The 20,249-nt window shown below is 45.1% G+C and overlaps 1 protein-coding gene across 12 annotated transcripts in view; it reads right to left on the bottom strand.

The window, feature by feature from the left end:
* Positions 1-20,249, bottom strand: part of hspg2 (heparan sulfate proteoglycan 2) — a 647,132-nt gene that overhangs the window by 292,186 nt on the left and 334,697 nt on the right. The window lies entirely within an intron of this gene.

Genomic DNA, 20,249 nt, shown 5'->3' with positions numbered 1-20,249 from the left:
TATGCACATAACGAAGCAAATATTGGACCCGGTCCAAGGCGCAAGAATCAAAACAAGGGAGACAAAACAAAGATACGCTACAGAAAAAGTAAGTCATTACAAAGGCTAAGGAATGTGCCTTTCTCTCAGCTTTTGCTTAACTACAATGCTTGCACTTAGTTTGACAATATGAACGCACACACGCACACACATACACAGACACACACAGAGACACTTGAAGCATTGTTCACATATAAAGCCACCTGCACCCAAAAGTAATGGCAATAGCTTGAAGTCCAACTAACCCAGCACAGCAGCTCTCCCCAGAAGGATGTGAAAAGGATTGTGGAAACAAATCTACAAGCACAGCCACTGCCCTGTGTATCAGGGGAATCTTACCTTGGGCGTTTGTGGCCTACCATCGCCATCTCTGTATGGGCAATCAGAACAATTCTTGCACCAAACCAAAGGCCTGAACCTATAAACACTTTACTACATCAATTGTGTTAAACACCCAAAACAGTCCGGCCTTAAATGGAGTAAAATATTAGAAGCACTCATGCTACACTTATCAAAATAATAATACACTTTAACAAACTATTTCTCCGACGGAAAGATCTGTGATTATTCAACGGCATATATGATTAACTTAGGCAGCAATTATAACCAGTCATTTATCGCTTGCTGATGATCAGGTTCAAGCAATTGATGAATAATCATCACCTGACAGCTTCCAACTTACCACATATAAGAAAATAGTGACTAGAGAATAGCGAGAATGTCCAAGCATATTGTACTCCGAGCACCTTAAAGCATCAACTGACAGCTGAGATTGTTTGACCGAGAGGTGCTCACAAGACCACTGCTCCCCTGTAGTTACAGGAAAAATTATTATGAAGACGGATGCACTGATTTTGAGGCAACGTCTGTGGTCATGAACATCGCATGTTTCGACACTGGCCCCGGAACTTCCTGTGAATATGTATGCAGACACAGTTGCCTATTTGAGGCTCCCACCCTGAAACCAGGCTTCACACTGTCCAATACAAACTGGGTGAAAGCTGAAAGTCACATGCAGTACCTGACCTGTCAGTCTCCACTGCTGTGCATGAGTACGGGTGATCAGGCTGGGCATATTCTGCTATTGAGGGCAGGACAAGCTGTGTTGGCAATGGAGGAGCGACTGTTTGTCTAGCATCTCGCGGATACAGCAGCTTAAAGACGAGTCCAGAGATACAGGGCTGTGGTGGGGGCAGGGAAGAGAGCAGGGCAGTGGGATTAGTTTTGGATTGCTCCAGCAACAAGTCAGTAACATGATGGGCTGAGTGGCTTTTCTCTGCGCTGTGATTGTCTATGGGTCAGGTTACTGGCTGTGTGTATGTATATTGTGCGACACAGAAATCATTTGCTTTAACATTACATTCTGCAAAGCCTTAATCTTCAAGACTTGGCCTTACTCTTCCCTTTCCTGGATTCACCAACACTTAAACACACGGAGATGCTGGTCTGAATTGAAGATGATCAAGAGTGAGCTGTTTGACTCGCTTCCAAAGAGAATTTTATTTGTATTCTCAGGAATAATCCAGATATTGAAAACAGTCTAAGTTCCGACTGCATTGTAGGGCAGTAGGCACACAATTGCGTAGCTTGCTCTGTGAAGAAATCAAGGTTCAATGCAAATGGCTTCACACCCAATCATCTCATCCTCTAACTTTATATAACAGAATGTCACTCAATCGTCTGGACGGATACAGGATGTCAAAGAATAGAATAATCACCGTGACCCAATGAGATGCTGGCTTGACAGCTGCACGAGCCCAGTAATATGACAGCACATTGCGCTTATTTAACAAAGCAGGCCGACCCCAGCAAACCTGCCAACCTGGTCAGGAGTGACAATCAACCTTTTCGGTTAAAGTTGTAGCCTATTTTGTTGCATCACACTTCAAAAAATAAACACTACCTCTGTATGACACTTGATGACCAGAAATGCCACCAGTGCTCCCCTGGTGTTGGCAGCGTTGTTTGGACACCCTGACTGAACCATTAATGGCCGACTTCCTAATCCAGGAAGTAAGGGAATATTTTCTCAGTGTTGTAACAAAATTATTACAAATAAATAAAATTGCTTTCTAGTAAGAAAGTTCGGAGTAATTTGAGACAGGACACATGGGAAGTGGGAGGAACAGGTGACTTTGGACCCATGATTGCCAAAGCTCTCCGCCACTGGGGGTTTACCGCGACTCATGTCTGGGTCGGTTGTAGACTCATTGATCGAGATTGATCGCTGCGATTGGCCAACAACTCCATTATTCTTGCATCATGTGATTACCAGGATGGTAGAAGGCGAACTAGAGGGACCGCGGTCTTCTCATCTAACAATTCCTACATTCTTATATTTCCCCCATATGCCTAAAAGTTGCAAGATATTGAGCAGGAGCATCCAAACTGGGCCATGTGAACCTCAAACTTTGGCAATCTAGATCCTGAAGCCAAGGTTGATTTGCTGGTTTGCCCTCTTTCAGTTTTGTGGACCTGGAGGTTTAGTAAAAGGACTGTTTTAGTGCTATTGATCAACGGTGGCTAAATCCTAAATCAGGACACCAAGATCCGTTCGCACCAGCAACGTAAGACATACACAAATTGATGGGACATGGATTTAAATGTCAGGTGTGGCCCACAAGGCTCCATGATATGCATCCAACAGAGGCAAAAAAAGGTGTGGTCACTCTCGAAATAGCCCGTAATAACGCTAAGCTCCGTTCTCAGTGTGGAGCCACTCTAGATAGGAACGCTGCTCAGAGACAGGGTTCTGACCCTACAAGGCCAATCCTGTGCTCCATCCTCCAGCCAAGTGAAGCTCAGCGCTGGAAGTGCTTGTACCTCGGAGCAAGGTGTTTAAAGATAGCTCAGCTCGCAACGCATGGTAATTGTACCATGACGGAATGATGATGCTTAGCAGGAGAGAAATCACAGAACAGTGAAACAATCCTGAACACAGCCGGTTGTGAAACGATGATCGATCTCATTAATGAATCTTTATTATGACAAAAGGAAAAGCATAGAATTGGTTTTTTTTAAGACTTAACACTTTAAAATATCAATGTAAACGCGATATAGAAATATTACTTAAATAGAAGTTACAAGCTCAACGTGATTTAAAAATACAACTGGTTCTTTTTTAAGTTTTGTAATAATTGTCCAGAAGGTGCAATACCTGAAAAGAAACCAGAACATGTAGCGCCAAAACTAGAAGAGGTCAGTTATTTGCAGTCCGTTAATAGACAGGAGCCGTTATTCTTTGCTGCTCATCCAGCCTGTTAGGGAAAGTCCATTGCCCCGAAATGTTAATAATCTCACATAATCTCTGCTCTCCACGGCAAATGGTCAATGGTGACTTAGACTTGTTGATAGTTGACATAAGCAGAGCCAAGTATGTTGCAAAAAACTGCCAAGAACACAGTTTTTGTTGGTATCTGAACCAGATGACTTAACCTAATATTTCAAGTCGGTTGCCTGTTTGCAACTTATTTTGACTCTATCCTTCAATAGGCCTCAACTGCTACCGACAGAGAGATCACTCCTGCCCAGATTGATGGTTTTGGTTCAGTTCATCAATTTTACATCTTGTTGCTCTAGTTCAGCAATGTGTGCATGCACTGTGCCCATTAACTTTCAGCGAGGCCACCCGGAATGGGATTCCACCCTCCAAGGAAGTGCACAAGATTGATTCCCCTTTGACAGTTTGCTTTGCCTTTGCTATCACTTTTTAATGCCCTACTTGGAATGGGAACTCTGTTTGGGGGGATGGGGAGGTGAATACTTACCAACAGCAGTGACCACGAGACTTCCTGCTTTGTCACAAAAAAGCACATGATTGAAATTTGTGACCGAGTTATTTAACTTTGAATTTATTGGTAAAACTGTGGGCAGATGCTCTTCCCCACCTCTCTGCATATAGAAGAAACATCTTAATTTTTTAATCAAAGACAAAACGGGAATGAGAGAAGTCACAAATGACATTAAACGAGCACCAGGCCAGATAAAGAACCAAGAGGCACAAAGAGAGCGAGCGAGCTCCTTACATCGAAGTTGAAGTACATTCAAACAACAAGAAATACAGCGATGACATCTACCAGACAATGTGGAAGATTGGCCAGGTATGTCCTGTCTGCTAAAAGCACAACTTATTGAGGCCAGACAATTACCGCTCCATCAGCCTCCTCCTATTAATCAGATAAGTGATGGAAGGAGTAATCAACAGCGTCATCAAATAACATCTTCTCACTGATCACCTGCTCACCAACACTCAGTTTCAGTTCCGCTAGATCCACTTGCTCCAGACCTCATCACATTCTTGATCCAGACATGGCCACAAGGGCTGAATGCCAGAATAGAAGCAACAAGCAGCCTAGAAAAAACTGGTCAATGGGGGTTGAAGGGAAAACCCTTCAGTGGCTGCAGTCATACCTGACACACAGGAAGATGGTCGTGGTTGTTGGGGGCCAACCATCGCAACCCCGGACATCATTGCAGGCATTGCTCAGGGAAGCATCCTTGGCCCAACCATCTTCAGCTGCCTAATCTATTATAAGGTCTGGTACATTGACGATTCCACAGTGTTCATCTACATCCACAACTCCTGCAATATTGAAGCAGCCCATTCCGGGTGACTGTCTGTGTGGAGTTTGCACATTCTCCCCGTGTTTGCGTGGGTTTTCTCCGGGTGCTCCGGTTTCCTCCCACAGTCCAAAGATGTGCGGGGTTAGGTTGATTGGCTATGATAAAAATTGACCCTTAGTGTTAGGGGGATTAAATACGTGGGGTTACGGGGATCGGGTGGGATATGTGTCGGTGCAGGCTCGATGGGCCGAAATGGCCTCTATCTGTACTGTGAGGTTTCTGTGATTCTGTGACCTGCGATAACATCAAGACTTGGGCTGACAAGTGGCTGGTTACATGCATGCCACCTAGTGACAGATAATGACCATCTTAAACAAGAGACAGCTCAGCCGTCACCACTTCCTGACCTTCAATGGCGCCACCACTGTTAATTGCTCCACCAACATCTTGGGGATCACCAGTAACCAGAGCTCAACTGGATCAGCTACATCAACAGGGTAGCTACAAAAGCTAGGCAGAGGCTAATTACTCTGAACAAGTGTCTCACCTCCTGTCTCCTCAAAGCCTTTTCACCATCGACAAGGCTCAAGTTAGGAGTGTGATGGAAAACTCTCTACTTGCCTGGACAGGTGGACCTGCAACAACACTCAAGAAGCTCGACACCACCCAGGACAGAGCAGTTTGCTTGACCGTTGTCCCTTTCACAGGGCTCAACGTCCACGACTGGTGCACTGTGACTACAGTACGCAAGATAGAGTCATAGAGTTTTACAGCACAGAAAGAGGCCCTTCGGCCCATCGTGTCTGCGCCGCCCATCCATCCCTGTCCAGTCTAATCCCATTTTCCAGCATTTGGTCCATAGCCTTGTATGCAATGGCATTTCAAGTGCTCATCCAAATGCTTCTTGAATGTTGTGAGGGTTCCTGCCTCCACCACCCTTTCAGGCATTGAGTTCCACATTCCAACCACCCTCTGGGTGAAAAAGTTCCTCCTCAAATCCCCTCTAAATCTCCTGCCCCTTACCCTGAATCTATGCCCCCTTGTTATTGACCCCCCCACTAAGGAGAAAAGTTCCTCTTTATCTACCCTATCTATGCCCCTCATTATTTTGTACACCTCAATCAGGTCCCCCCTCAGCCTTCTTTGCTCCAAGGAAAACAACCCCAGCCTGTTTAGTCTTTCTTCATAGCTGAGGCGCTCCATCCCAGGTAACATCCTGGTGAATCTTCTCTGCACCCTCTCCAAAGCAATCACATCCTTCCTATAGTGAGGTGACCAGAACTGCACACAGTACTCCAGCTGTGGCCTCACCAGCGTTTTGTACAGCTCCATCATAACCTCCCTGCTCTTATATTCTATGCCTCGGCTAATGAAGGCAAGTATCCCATATGCCTTTTTAACCACCTTATCTACCTGTTCCGCTGCCTTCAGGGATTTATGTACATGTACACCAAGGTCCCTCTGACCCTCTGTACTTCCTAGGGTCCTACCACTCATTGTGTATTCCCTTGCCTTATTTGTCCGTCCAAAATGCATCACCTCGCACTTTTCAGGGTTAAATTCCATTTGCCACTTTTCCGCCCATCTGACCAACCCGTTTATATCGTCCTGTAGCCTGAGGCTTTCCTCCTCGCAATTTACCACCCCACCAATTTTCGTGTCATCTGCGAACTAGACAGGATGCACTGCAGTAAATCTCGACAGTAAATCCTTGCGTTGAGAGAAGTCCTATGCATTTTGGCTCATAAGTGGCCAAAACACAAAGACGATCATTTCTGAGAGGGGTGGGGTGGGGGAGGGTGAAATTCTTGCATTTCCTCACACAAATGAAACTCACACAGAGTTACAGGCAAAGAAAACATGACTGTCACTTGCCAATTGCCCGAATGAAATTTTGATTAACAAGTGGTGGGACTCCCAGCAAATCATGGCGCTCATTGACACTGCATGCTGAAGTAAGTACAAGATCATCAAAAGTTTTAAATGAAATGAACTGAAGATCCTGTTTTGACCATATACATATAGTTTTGCATGATGAATATTAATTTGTTTGGCAGGTGCTAGTTACTGACAAATACCTTAACTTACCGGAAGCTTGGGAAACCTGGCCGCCCACTATAAAACCTGCAGAGCCTCATTAAAATACTGAAATTGCCAATCCGCCTCATTGGAGGGGGTTAGCTGCCCTCCCCTAGTCCCGCCTCTGTAAAGCCCAGAAGTGGGCGGGTTGGAGTCAGGGTTCAGATTTTTTAAGTCTTAACATCTCTACTTGCCTGGACAGGTGGACCTGCAGCAACACTCATGAAGCTCGACACTACCCAGGACTAAAATTCAGCCCTAGGGGAGAAACCTAGAAGTTCACTCTCTCAGGAGCCAGACCAATAGATGAAGGCTCTCATACCTGGAGCCCCTTTCTCAAAATGTGTGTGTGAATGGGATCATCTATAAAGGTTGGAAATGCTGAGAATGAGAAAGTCCAATGGGGCGAAATTCCTCTGGGCAATAATTAGTGAAGAAGTGTCAAGGTATAGGAGGTGGAGTAAATCAAACACTCTGGCCCAAATATTCCATGGCCCAACTCCACCATCTGGAGTGCGTTACGGCAAGACTGATGTTTTGCTTTGCCGCAGTGTAAGTGAGCCCGTGGTCCAAGGAAGAACAGGATAAAAACGGTTTGAAAAGTTGCTGGTTGAGGGTGGCTGGAAGGTGCCTTTAAAATGTAAATGTTGCTCACCCACCACCGCCCCGTCCCCCGAGGCCCTGAGCCAGGCACGCCCGGTGATCATGGCTACGATACAAATGGCTGGACCTATGTTGCACCACATATTTCACTGATTTGCAGGTTCTTGTAACAGACCCACCCACCTACAGGCAGCTTCAGCAGGCGGCCACTTTTGATGGGCAAGGGGCAGTGACCCACCGTGAGGTAATTCACCAGTAGCATGGCTGTACCGGGCAGTGAGTGGACGTGAGCTCCAATGAAGGGCAGAGATTGCTGTAGCTGGGGCTTTTCCTATTTTACAAGAAAGCCCAGTCTTCCTAATATTCCACGGTTTTATTGAGCGGCTGCTTCGAGAGAATCTGAGGGGTCAAACGTAAATTACGGCAGACTTGTGAATGCCAGCATCACTAAAAAGCTGGCGCTATCTTGGTGCAAGAGAGATTACTTCAGCAATCTGTGCAAATCCCACCATGGCCTTGGAGAAACCTACCACAGCAAGAATGTTGATTGAAAGTAGTCCATCAGGTAGGTCCTGAGAAAGACTTCCTTGGTTTACTGTATCAGCAGAAAGTCTCCACTCACCAACATTATTTCCTGCTGATTCTGTAAATAGGGATATTGCACAAACTCCACTGATCAGGACCAACCGATCTGCACTGGCACTGGAGCAAGCTGAAGGGTGAATTGTGGTCAATGTTACATCAATTGGCCATTGGTTGCAGCTTTCAACAGTTTTGTCACTTCTTCTGTTGATGTTGGTCGATAATCAGAGCAAATGTGGAGTCCCAAAGCTGAACAAATGTGACTAGAGCTGGAGTAAGTTCTGTAGTGTTGGAGGATACAGAAAAATTCTCTCTTAAATGTGGCTCTCCCAACCTTTTCAAAATATGTGTGTGAATGGGATCATCTATAAAGGTTGGAAATGCTGAGAATGAGAAAGTCCAATAGCCAATGGGGTGAAATTCCTCTGGGCAATAATCATTCATAATAGTGGTCCCTATTCTCCTGATAACTAGGAGGCAGAGGTGTGCTTCTCGGAGGATGCAAACTCGAGGCTTCTTTAGATGGAGTTTCGAGAGTGACCCTTCTGGTCTGGCCCTCCATTGAATTACTCAGCTACAGCTGGCCTGGACCAGAATTAACACCTCTGGAAATCGGTCAAAGTCAATAAACAACAGAAGCAAATGTTTTGAGTGACTGAGGAGGATCCATTACATTAAATGAGGATCGTGAAAACCAGGACCGTCACCTCTTAGAAGAAAAAACCTACACACACCTGGACCTCAGTCAGCTGAAAGTGTGAAAAGTACGTCAGCCAAGCACTGGATTGAAGACTTGCTAAAAGCAAATACAACTTCATAGAATGTCTGTAAAGCACAAAGACGGAGGGATATTTTCTTTTGTTTGCTAATTTTAGCATCAAGCTGGATGCAAATATAAAATGCTGTTCTCTGCTTTACACTAGTCAGTTATTTCCCCCTTAAGTTAGAGATGGGGGAAAATATACCACCACATAGCTTAAAGGTGTGAACTTACTGATTACAATGACGGAAGGAACTTTCTCTTCATGGATAACAGTCAGATGGGAGATAAATAGCTGAGGTACCCCAGAAGATGGCCTTCTATAAAACAGGTGTTGGGAAGAGCATCCGACCAACATGTTAGCACAGGATCAGACAGTACAAAGCCCTGAAGTGACTTGCACTAACCTCCGCCTTCTCTTTGGACGATGATACATGGAGAATACGGAATGGTGAAAATAGGTTACTTCTTTGGGGTGATGATTTAAAAAATCATGAATCCAAAATAGATTTGCGTTTTATAGACTGTCTTCAGTGCTGCGGACAGTTAGCCTAGTAACACAGCAAGAGGTTATTAAATGCAGTGCTACATTTAAACAGCTAAAGGTGATGTTATTGGGTTTCATTTTCTATTTGGCAGCGCTAACTTTCAAAAGGGAGATTTCAATCCCAGTTAATAAAAAGGATTTAAGTACTCTTAGAGAAAAAAAGTCAAAACAGCATTGATCGTGTAAGCAAACGACCGACATCGAGGGGAGATGGGCGAGTGAAATCAAATGAGCTCGAGGTTGAGCCCAGGTGCACCCAGAATCAGAAGAGTTTGAAATTCAGTCTCTTTTTACCTTAGCGCTGCCGTGGAGTTCCTGTACTCACACACACTGCCGACCTGACCACAAGGATGTGGCTCGTTGACCACTGTAATGAACTGATTGTTAAATCTACGTCAGTCTCGGGGACGCAGGTCATGAAATACAACGAGACAGACATTCGATCTAAGTGGAACGATTCACAATCCTTCAGCAGGTGAACCACAAGCACTCCACTGAAAACAACCTCGGTTAAAGTTAATCTGAAGAATGTGTGGAGGTGCAATGTGACACCCATTTCCTTTGGGTGCAATGATTGAATATTTGAATCAAAGAGAGACTAGCTTGTTGAATTCAATAAATTATTAAAAAGACAGGCTTCTGTACAGATTATTCCAATAGAACAAATGCAAGGAAACCAAGTGCGTCACTTGAATTGAGGTAGTTATTTGCACCTCATTACGGTTTGAAATGAGCTACATTTTACTTTCACAAACTACATTACATAACACCGCCAAAATGTTTGACATTTACCTTGTACGTCATTTTATACAGATAAGTGCAAAAGAATCTCGCACAGTTCTCAGTGAATGTGAACCTTACACTTCGGCAAATAAGATTCTCGAGCACAAGACCAGTTACTAGATGGAAGTGTCTGTTCACCAATTTTTCATTACGATGAACTCTGAACGCCAGCAGAGAAGCTCATCAATCTGGGATGATTTTTATCGGTATGGCGAGGCGGCCCAGGGTGATATAGAGGGGCAGGTCCTTGACTCTCCCATTGGAGTTGGAATAGTGCTGATGCCCTCCTCGCAGGAGCTGCAGAATGTCTAGTGCCGTCACTTTTTTAGTCTTTCTCTTTCTGCTTCCTGCCAGTTTGTTCCTTGGGGGATCATCGCGGTCACATTTTCTAGAACGTGACCCACTTATTCGTTGATTTTCTGATCTTTTCAGTGAGGCTGCAGTTGCTGGGAGCATTGTGGCGACTGTCAGCCAGGTTTCTATCTTCTCGGAGATCTTCCTGGCAGATGCCAATGTTGGCAGCACTCTGGCTTTGTCTGCAATTTTAGGCTGTGCCGTCACGAGGGACAATGTGGTCGCACCTGATGTAGAGAAGGCCTTTCCTCCCCTGCGGATGGATGGTACGTTACTATCTTTTGATAATGGGTGCTTGATTTTATGCCTTTGGGACCCACCTCGGTTACGTGCTGGTGCTGCAGAGGGTTTCACAGTAGTATCAAGATGTTCTGTGGTTGTTTTACCACCGGGTTTTGTTTTAGCCTTGGACTGTCCAGTTCCATTTTTACCAAGTTTTGTTTTATCCTTGGACTGTCCAGTTCCATTTTTACCAAGTTTTGTTTTATCCTTGGACTGCCCAGTTCCATTTTTACCAAGTTTTGTTTTATCCTTGGACTCTGCGACAGTTTTACCACTGGAATGTGTTTTCCCCTTAGCCCTAGCTGGGACCGGTGCATTATTTACAGTCTCTACGTATCCAGTTTTTACTTTCATTCCCGATACTCGTAGACGTGGTTTTGTGGGTTTCTCGAGCACAGCTGTCGGAACTGGTTGAGTGGTCAAATCCTTAGGCTCTGTGATGACCATAGTCACATTTGAACGCAATATAAATGCTGTAGACGAGACTAGTTCAGGTGTGGCTGCAGCTTTCACTGTTATTGTTGAGATAGCTGTTGTGGGGATCTGCCTGACAACAGCTCTGCCTTTCCCAGAAAGAGCTGGCTTTTTAGGCCCATAATTAGCAGGCACTACAGATTTCCCGTTAACCTGGGCTTTGCCTGTGGGTTGCACAGGAGAGGCTGTGGGTTTGACACGTGTTCGTACAGATGTCACGGGATCAACAGTAGAAGCTGCTTTTCTGTGAAAGCGAAATGCTTTGCTTTTTACTTGCACTGCTGTGCTGAGAGAGCGACTTTTAGCAGAAGGTCTTGTGGAAACAAACCTGAAAGTTTTGTCGTTATTTTCATAAGGTGTTGGCCTCACTTGCGATCTGGTTGTGGAACGTCCTCTGGAGTACTTGGTGAACAGATTCCTAGGAGAGCTAGTGGTAATTTTCCCAAGGCCTGGTTGATCACTATTGGTAAGCGAAGTCCTCCTTTTTTTCATCTCAGAGATTTCCTCGGCCAAGGCGGCAAAACCATCAATAAGAATCTCCAGTCGTACTTGCAAAGCGGTCAACTTGTCACCAACATCTACATACTTCCAATGGAGGTCGGAAATCAGTCTGTCTTTGGGGGGAGCGGACAACATACGGGTGATGTTCTTCAGCTGCAAGCTTAAATTATCTTGCCTTTTCTGTAAATGCTTGAAGCCGTCTTTAAGGTCCAAACCTGTGTCCTCCAACATTGTTAGTCTTCTGTTGAAGCTGATGAGAGATGCTTTCATCAGGTGCCTGAAATTATAGGTCCTCCGTTTCAAGGTGGTCTTGGCCACTGACAGAATTGTGGTTCTTCTTGTTGGCACGGTAACTGTAGCTGCACTGGAAGTGTTGCCCATTCTTCCTCCATCCCCAGTGGTGTTACTGCTCACCGAAGGTGACAGTCTCCGAGTGACAGTCTCCGTTGTATTGCCACCCGGGTCTTCTGGCCCAACTTCAGTCATCTTCTGACAGTCAACTGGCATCAACTCCTTAGATTCTAGCTTTACTGGCTGGAGCCAGACTTTGCAGAATTCTGTCAGATTTCTTTTCAAAGGATTAAAGGTCGTGGTCAGCAAACAAAAAACATCTTTTCTTTCTTTAAAGAAATATTGAACATGGAATTTGACAATTTGGCCTCCGATTGGCAGCCAGCTGGTTAGTTTAAATCGGTTTCATTTTAGGCAGGTTTCTTTGAGCTGTTTTACTTGAGCTCAAAGACTGGGTGGTGAAAACTCTATCGTTTACAACAATAGACATGTTTCAGCCAAGTATTTTTTTTTGTACATACATGACTTGTGTGTCAGTGTGGAAAGGCTTCACGCAACAACCTGCAATGCCCGCAAGCCCTGACCAACAAGTAGCCCTAGGTTAGTGAGCAGGTTAGTGAGCAGCAAGAGCTTGATTAGGCAGCGATTAAAGCAAAAGCCCCAGACCAGTCTGTGCATGAAGGCCAGTTATTAATCCTGCACCAAAATCTCCTCCCACCCGCTCCTCACCTCAATGCAACCCTCCAAAAGTTACTACCATCCCAAAAAACAAACTCTCATCCTGAATGTTACTACATTTTGCAGGCTGTCATAAGCTGGAAAGCAAACTGAGCTCTCGGGCACGTGGAAGGCAGCACTTGAAAGAATACAAACCGCCTCGAACGTCACTGATTTATAAACAGGTAATTCAAAACAACCCAATCACGACTTGAAACAAACAGAAGCAGCAACTCGAGAGCGAGAACGCTGGGACCCAGAGACTCGCCTCCATTCACCAGCAGCTTTGTACCACTAACTTGGCAAATCCAGTCCCTATTCCAAGAGTGTATATTTCTCATCTCAATAGAGCTGACCATCCAACTGCAAGGTAATGAATAAAAAGCACAACATATACAGCGAGCTTTTCCAATTTGAGTGACCAGTAGATTTTACATAGTGTTACGAAGACTGCCTGAAATCTCTCCCATTACCTGCGACATTATAAATCAGGCTTTGAAGACAAAGCCCATTTTCCAGTTGATTTGGATGAAGGTGTCAGCTGTGGTGAGGATTAAACCACTAACAAAGGACTGACTGGAGTCTGTCCTGAGGGTTAACAGTACAGACAGGTCAGAGTCTTCACTTGTACAAATTGTCTCCTCGCCGCAGTACAGCCGGGCTTTCCCTTCACTCAGTGAAAGCTCCCCAGACACGGTGGTAGAAACAAAAATAAAAACATGCACAACACATCTGGATGTTATAATGGGAGAGCTAGGGTATGAGAAGGATGAGCTACAATGGGTGGAATGGGTTTTATTCATATCCTTTGACTTTTTGTGCATATATATGAAAAGTACCTCTTTAACTTCACAAATGATTGATGCTGGTAGCACCACTTTCTTCATTCTCGATCAGTGAGAACAGGTGCAACTGAAAGAAATATTTCTACCACTGTCCCAAGAAAGGTATTAAATAATCATTAGAGAAGTGTGGGCAGATACCAACACGTGACAAGAAAAAGAACACTAACCACACACACACGGTGCTAGCGACTCAACCAAAGCTAACGGAGGGTCCCCATCCCCGCTGAGCCGCTCCACTGATGCAAATCACGGAGTCTCCTGCAGCAGCTCCACTGGGGGGGGTGGGGGGGGGGGGACGGACAATTTCAAAGCACCCTCAAGCCCTCCAACCCAGGGTCATCAATCTGTAGTTGGGGAATAGACCTTTGCAATGGAGCCACTCTGGGACACCTTCCCTTACTTGATGTCACCAGAGCAGCCCAACGGGGAGACTGTGAGACGTGACTTGTGGGTCCAACGGCGGCTGCAAAACAGTCGTCCAAGGAAAAAAAATTCAAGTACATTTCAGGTGAGTTTATCATAACTGGGGAGATCACTTTTAACAGGACCACTCCCTCAAGACTTTCCCATGCCTTTAAAAAAAAAATTGATTCCTCAACCCTTGTCTCTGTGTTAGGTACTTAAATTGACTTTTTAACAGCGAGGGCACCATGCCACAGCTAGTATTTATACGTCCATCAGTCTCTACACTCTGCCTGGTGAGGTGCCACAGCTTTTGGCCATATAGTACAGAGCAAGCATTATAATCCTGACTTGCAGCTCAGTGGGCAGCACTCTCGCCATTGAGTCAGAAGGTTCAAGTCCCATCCAGAGACTTGAGCACAAAAGTCCAGGCCGACACTTCAGTGCAGTACTGAGGGAGTGCCGCACTGTCGCAGTTGCTGTCTCTTGAATGAGACATTAAACCGAGGCCTCGTCTGCCCTCTTGGCTGGAAACCCACTGAGCCAAGGCTGAAACCGAGTGATCCTTTGTTATTTAACCCGGGAAAGCTGCCAATTGCACACCAACAACTCATTGCTACCTAACTACAGGGAGGGAGATATATTGAGACAATTGCAGGGCACTGCAGCTTACAGAAACATCACTACTGTGCTTACAAAATCACATGGCTGCAAGGATACAATTCTACATGAGGGTAGAACGCTGGAACAGACACTGTGTAAAAATTGTTAAAAAAGGAAGTTATGCTGAACCTTTACAAATCACTAGTTAGGCCCCAGCGAGAGTGGTGTCTAATTCTGGGCACCACGATTTAGGAAGGGTGTCAAGGCCTTAGAGAGCGTGCAGATAATATTCACTAGAATGGTACCAGGGATGAGGGACTTCAGTTATATGGATAGACTGGAGAAGCTGGGGTTGTTCTCCTTAAAGCAGAGAAGGTTAAGGGGAGCTTTAATAGAGGTGTTCAGAATTGTGAAGGGCTTTGATGGAGTAAATAAAGAGAAACTGTTTCCACTGGCAGGAGGGTCGGTAACCAGAGGACACAGATTTAAGGTAATTGGCAAAAGAACCAGAGGGGAGATGAGGAGAATTTTCTAACACAGCCAGTTGTTATGATCGGGAATGTGCTGCCTGAAAGGGCAGTGGACGCAGGTTCAATATTAATTTTTAAAAGTGAATTGGATAAATACTCGAAGGGGAAAAATGTGCAGCGCTGTGGGGAAAGGACAGGGGAGTGAGAGTAATTGGATAGCTCGGTCAAGGGGCTGACGGGCCCTAGAAGTGCTCATTAAGATGAGGGGTCAGATTTGAGGAAGCTAATATGCCTTGGACACTAGAATGACCGTCGAGCAAGCCCAAGCCAGCTACACCTCTAGTCCACAACTTAACTCAACCTCAGAACCCCTATACGTCAGTGTAAACGCTCTATTTCCTACTCAAGCTATCCTTATGATCTCTTGCAGTAAGACTACCAATTGGGCACCACACGGTTTTGTTCTAGAACTCCATGCCCATTAGGAGGTTGACTGAAACTGCCCCAATTCACTTCACCAGAGGTTCTACAGGAAACTTCGGGCTATCCGGCACCGACGGGACCGAGCTGTTGCCGTTCCCTCAAAACTGCCGGACACACCAGTGTTAATGTTGAAGCGTACGGAGCTTTTCATCTCCGTATCTGACAACAAACACTGTTGCTTAGCAACAGCTTCTAAACAGTCGGCCCGTACCTTGGAAGCGTCTCTCTAAAGCTGTTGCTAAGCTACAGAGACTTTGCAGAGCCTGACTGTTGGAAAAAAAAAGCCACGAGAAGAAAGAAAACCTAACAAAACAGCTCCTGATTTTTGCCGGTGGCTCGAGCTTGCCGGACATTTAGCCTCCGGATAACACAAAGTTTCCTGTACTTGGCAGAGAGAGGGAACTTTCAGTCATCACCATGGGCTGGATTAAAAAACCAGGTCCTGGAGGAAAAATATCTCCTACTGTACCAACCATTTAAAACACATCATTGTTTCAGCTGCTGTAAATTGTCAGATGGATTGCCGTGTTAAAGATGGTGGTTCCCCACTGGCAGATAACAGCTGGAGGTGGCCCCAGTCAGGCTGTACCCTGCTGTACCGGGGAGGTGCAACACAGGGTTAATAAGAACATAAGAATTAGGAGCAGGAGTCGGCCATACGGCGCCCTCGAGCCTGCTCCGCCATTCAATAAGATCATGGCCGATCTTGGACCTCAACTCCACTTTCCCGCCCGATCCCCATATCTCTTGATTCCCCTAGAGTCCAACAATCTATCGATCTCAGCCTTGAATATACTCAACGACTCAGCATCCACAGCCCTCTGGGGCAGAGGCCCAATCCTCAGTGAAGAAATTCCTCCTCATCTCAGTCTTAAATAGCCTACCCCTTATCCTGAGACTATGCCTCCTAGTTCTAGACTCTCCAGCCAGGGGAAACACCCTCTCAGCATCGACCCTGTCAATCCCCCTCAGAATCTTACATGTTTCAATGAGATCACCTCTCATTCTTCTAAACTCCAGAGGGTATAGGCCCAATCTACTCAATCTCTCCTCATAGGGATAAATCTTCGTTGCACCGCCTCCAAGGCAAGTATGTCCTTCCTCAGATAGAGACCAAAACTGTGCACAGTACTCCAGGTGTGGTTTCACCAAAGCCCTGTACAATTGTAGTAAGACTTCCTTACCCTTGTACTCCAACCCCTTGCAACAAAGGCCAACATGTCATTTGCCCTCCTAATTGCTTGCTGCACCTGCATGCTGACTTTGTGTTTCCTGTACGAGGACACCTAAATCTCTCTAAACACCAACATTTAATAGTTTCGCACCATTTAAAAAATATTCTGTTTATCTATTCTTCCCACCAAATTGAATAACCACACATTATACTCCATCTACCACCTTATTTCCCATTCACTTAACCTGTCTATATCCCTTTACAGGCTCTGTGTTCTCCTCACAGCTTACTTTCCCACCTAGCTTTGTATCATCAGCAAACTTGGATACATTGCACTCGGTCCCTTCATCCAAGTCATTAATATAGATTGTAAATAGCTGAGGCCCCAACACTGATCCTTGCAGCACCCCACCAGTTACAGCCTGCCAACCTGAAAAAGACCCGTTTATCCCTACTCTCTGTTTTCTGTCCATTAAACAATCCTCTATCCATGCTATTATAATACCTCAACCCCATGAGCCCTTATCTTGCGTAGCAACCTTTTATGTGGCACCTTATCGAATGGTTTTTGGAAATCCAACTATACTACATCCACTGGTTCCCCTTTATATACCCTGCTAGTTACATCCTCAAAATACTCTAATAAGTTTGTTAAACACGATTTCCCTTTCATAAAGCTTAATCGTATTATGATTTTTTAAGTGCCCTGTTACCACTTCCTTTATAATGGATTCCAGTATTTTCACGACTGATGTCAGGCTAACTGGCCTGTAGTTCCGTTTTCCCTCTCCCTCCTTTCTTGAATAGTGGTGTTACATTTGCTACCTTCCAATCCGCTGGGATCTTTCTAGAATCTAGGGAATTTTGGAAGATCACAACCAATGCATCCACTATCTCTGCAGCCACCTCTTTTAGAACCTGAGGATGTAGGCCATCAGGTCCAGGGGATTTGTCGGCTTTCAGTCCCATTAGTTTCTCTAGTACTTTTTCTCTAATGATACTAATTACTTTAAGTTCCTCACTCTCATTACCCACTATTTTTGGTATGCCTTGTGTCTTCTACTGTGAAGAGATACACAAAATATTTGTTAAAAGTCTCTGCCATTTTCATATTCCCCATTATAATTTCTCCTGTCTCAGCCTCTAAGGGACCAATGCTTACTTTCGCTACTCTTTTCCTTTTTACATACATATAGCAACTCTTGCAGTCTGTTTTCATATTTCTTGCTAGTTTATTCACATTCTATTTCCTCCCTTTTTATCAATTTTTTGGCCATCCTTTGCTGGTTTCCAAAGGTCTCCCAATCCTCAGGCTTAATACTATTCTACGCAACAGTATAAGCCACTTCTTTCAATCTAAGACTATCCTTAACTCCTTTGGATCACCTTTCCCGTGGAGTTTTTATTTCTCAATGGAATGCACATTCGTTGAGAAGTTTGGAATATTTCTTTAAATATTTGCCACTGCTCATCTTTCAGATCTCAGCAAAACTGCCTGACCAGGAATGAGTAGATAAGCAGGCAAACAGAGCCCTTCCAATCTCTCAGAGCAGCTGTTTTACGGGAGATGAGGGACACGCCTGGCTATGGAATGGCGATTTGCATACCGTGTCTCCAAGAGTTTCTGAGTGGGGGCAGGTAAGAGAGAGAGCTAAATTAAATCAACATGGGAGGAAAATCAGCAATACCGTTTACAGAGAAGCCTATACACTAACTGGATTGTGGAATGGAGTCGACTGTATGGATTGTGGGATGGAGTAGACTGTATGGATTGTGGGATGGATTAGACTGTATGGATTGTGGGATGGAGTAGACTGTATGGATCGTGGGATGGAGTGGACTGTATGGATCGTGGGATGGAGTGGACTGTATGGATCGTGGGATGGAGTGGACTGTATGGATCGTGGGATGGAGTGGACTGTATGGATCGTGGGATGGAGTGGACTGTATGGATCGTGGGATGGAGTGGACTGTATGGATCGTGGGATGGAGTGGACTGTATGGATCGTGGGATGGAGTGGACTGTATGGATCGTGGGATGGAGTGGACTGTATGGATCGTGGGATGGAGTGGACTGTATGGATCGTGGGATGGAGTGGACTGTATGGATCGTGGGATGGAGTGGACTGTATGGATCGTGGGATGGAGTGGACTGTATGGATCGTGGAATGGAGTGGACTGTATGGATCGTGGGATGGAGTGGACTGTATGGATCGTGGGATGGAGTGGACTGTATGGATCGTGGGATGGAGTGGACTGTATGGATCGTGGGATGGAGTGGACTGTATGGATCGTGGGATGGAGTGGACTGTATGGATCGTGGGATGGAGTGGACTGTATGGATCGTGGGATGGAGTGGACTGTATGGATCGTGGGATGGAGTAGACTGTATGGATCGTGGGATGGGGTGGACTGTATGGATCGTGGGATGGAGTGGACTGTATGGATCGTGGGATGGAGTGGACTGTATGGATCGTTGGATGGAGTGGACTGTATGGATCGTGGGATGGAGGAGACTGTATGGATCGTGGGATGGAGGAGACTGTATGGATTGTGGGATGGGAACATTTAGCCACAAAGACAATGTCATCAGACATTAAACATCAGTCATGTCCACCTCACTGGTGTGATAATATTTAGAATACTGTATATAGCTTCATTTCACTTAACTAAGTTTTTTGTACTGTTCTACCATTAGTCGAAAGCTCCAAGTGAAGTCAAGCTCTATAACACACAAGCGCCAAAGCTAATAAATTTGTTGTTTGCAATTAACTCTAACTTGCACCCAGCGTGAAAAATAAATGCTGTACTCTTTAAATAGCCTAAGACCAAGTATACATATTCTGCTTCCCATGAATCAAAGTTTGCAATTATGAAAGGACCATGAAAAGAGACAAAAGTGCAGAGCAATCACCAGCACTAGAGGAAGCCGTCAGTACAGACACACGAGAGAGGCCAAGCCCACCCAGAAGCACCTGAAGATCATCAACCTGCAACTATACACGAGCTCCCACAACACAAAGCACCAACTCCAACTGAATCATGCAGAGCTCTGGCTTTTCCACAGTAAGTAAGGCTCATCATATCTGGTTACTGTAAACCCCTTGTTACAGAAGCTGAAAGCCCAGTATCTTGGTCTGTGTTGGTCAAAAGGAAGCCCCTGCCATCAGCTGTATGTGAGGCTGGCGAGGAATCTGCTGTACCTCCCATTGTGGCCCAAAAGAATTCCCCTCTCCTTCCAAGAAACTGTACAAATTTAGCATGAACCCAAGGTTCTCCAAACATTCCCAATGGTGATGGTTGATGAATGGGGGATAGGCTAACAGCTGTTAAAATCAGCTCAACAGACAGCCATCTGCCCTTCCAGCTTCTGGCTCAGGGAGTGAGGTAGTTATTGCTTCCAGTAATGTCTACTATTTAAACCATGGCTTCTCCCCAGACTCTCAACATATAGCATGCAGAAGATCCTATTTGTCTCCATGGGTATATATAGTTCCATCTTAAACTATTCTCAATATACTACACCCCACTGAGCATTGTGTTTCTGCTCACTGGCAGTTATGGAATTATCGAAGAGCAATGCCCTCCATACAACAATGACAGTTTCCTACAGATATTTTAAAGACATCCTGTATCACTGGTTTATTGTCGCTGTATAAAATCACGTGGTGCCTTTCTGTTCGTATTGCTACAGGTG

The sequence above is a fragment of the Somniosus microcephalus genome, chromosome 25 (assembly GCF_052327205.1).
Source record: "Somniosus microcephalus isolate GS21.2 chromosome 25, FLI_Smic_1.0, whole genome shotgun sequence".
NCBI lineage: Eukaryota > Metazoa > Chordata > Chondrichthyes > Squaliformes > Somniosidae > Somniosus > Somniosus microcephalus.
This window is presented reverse-complemented; position numbering and strand designations above follow the sequence as displayed.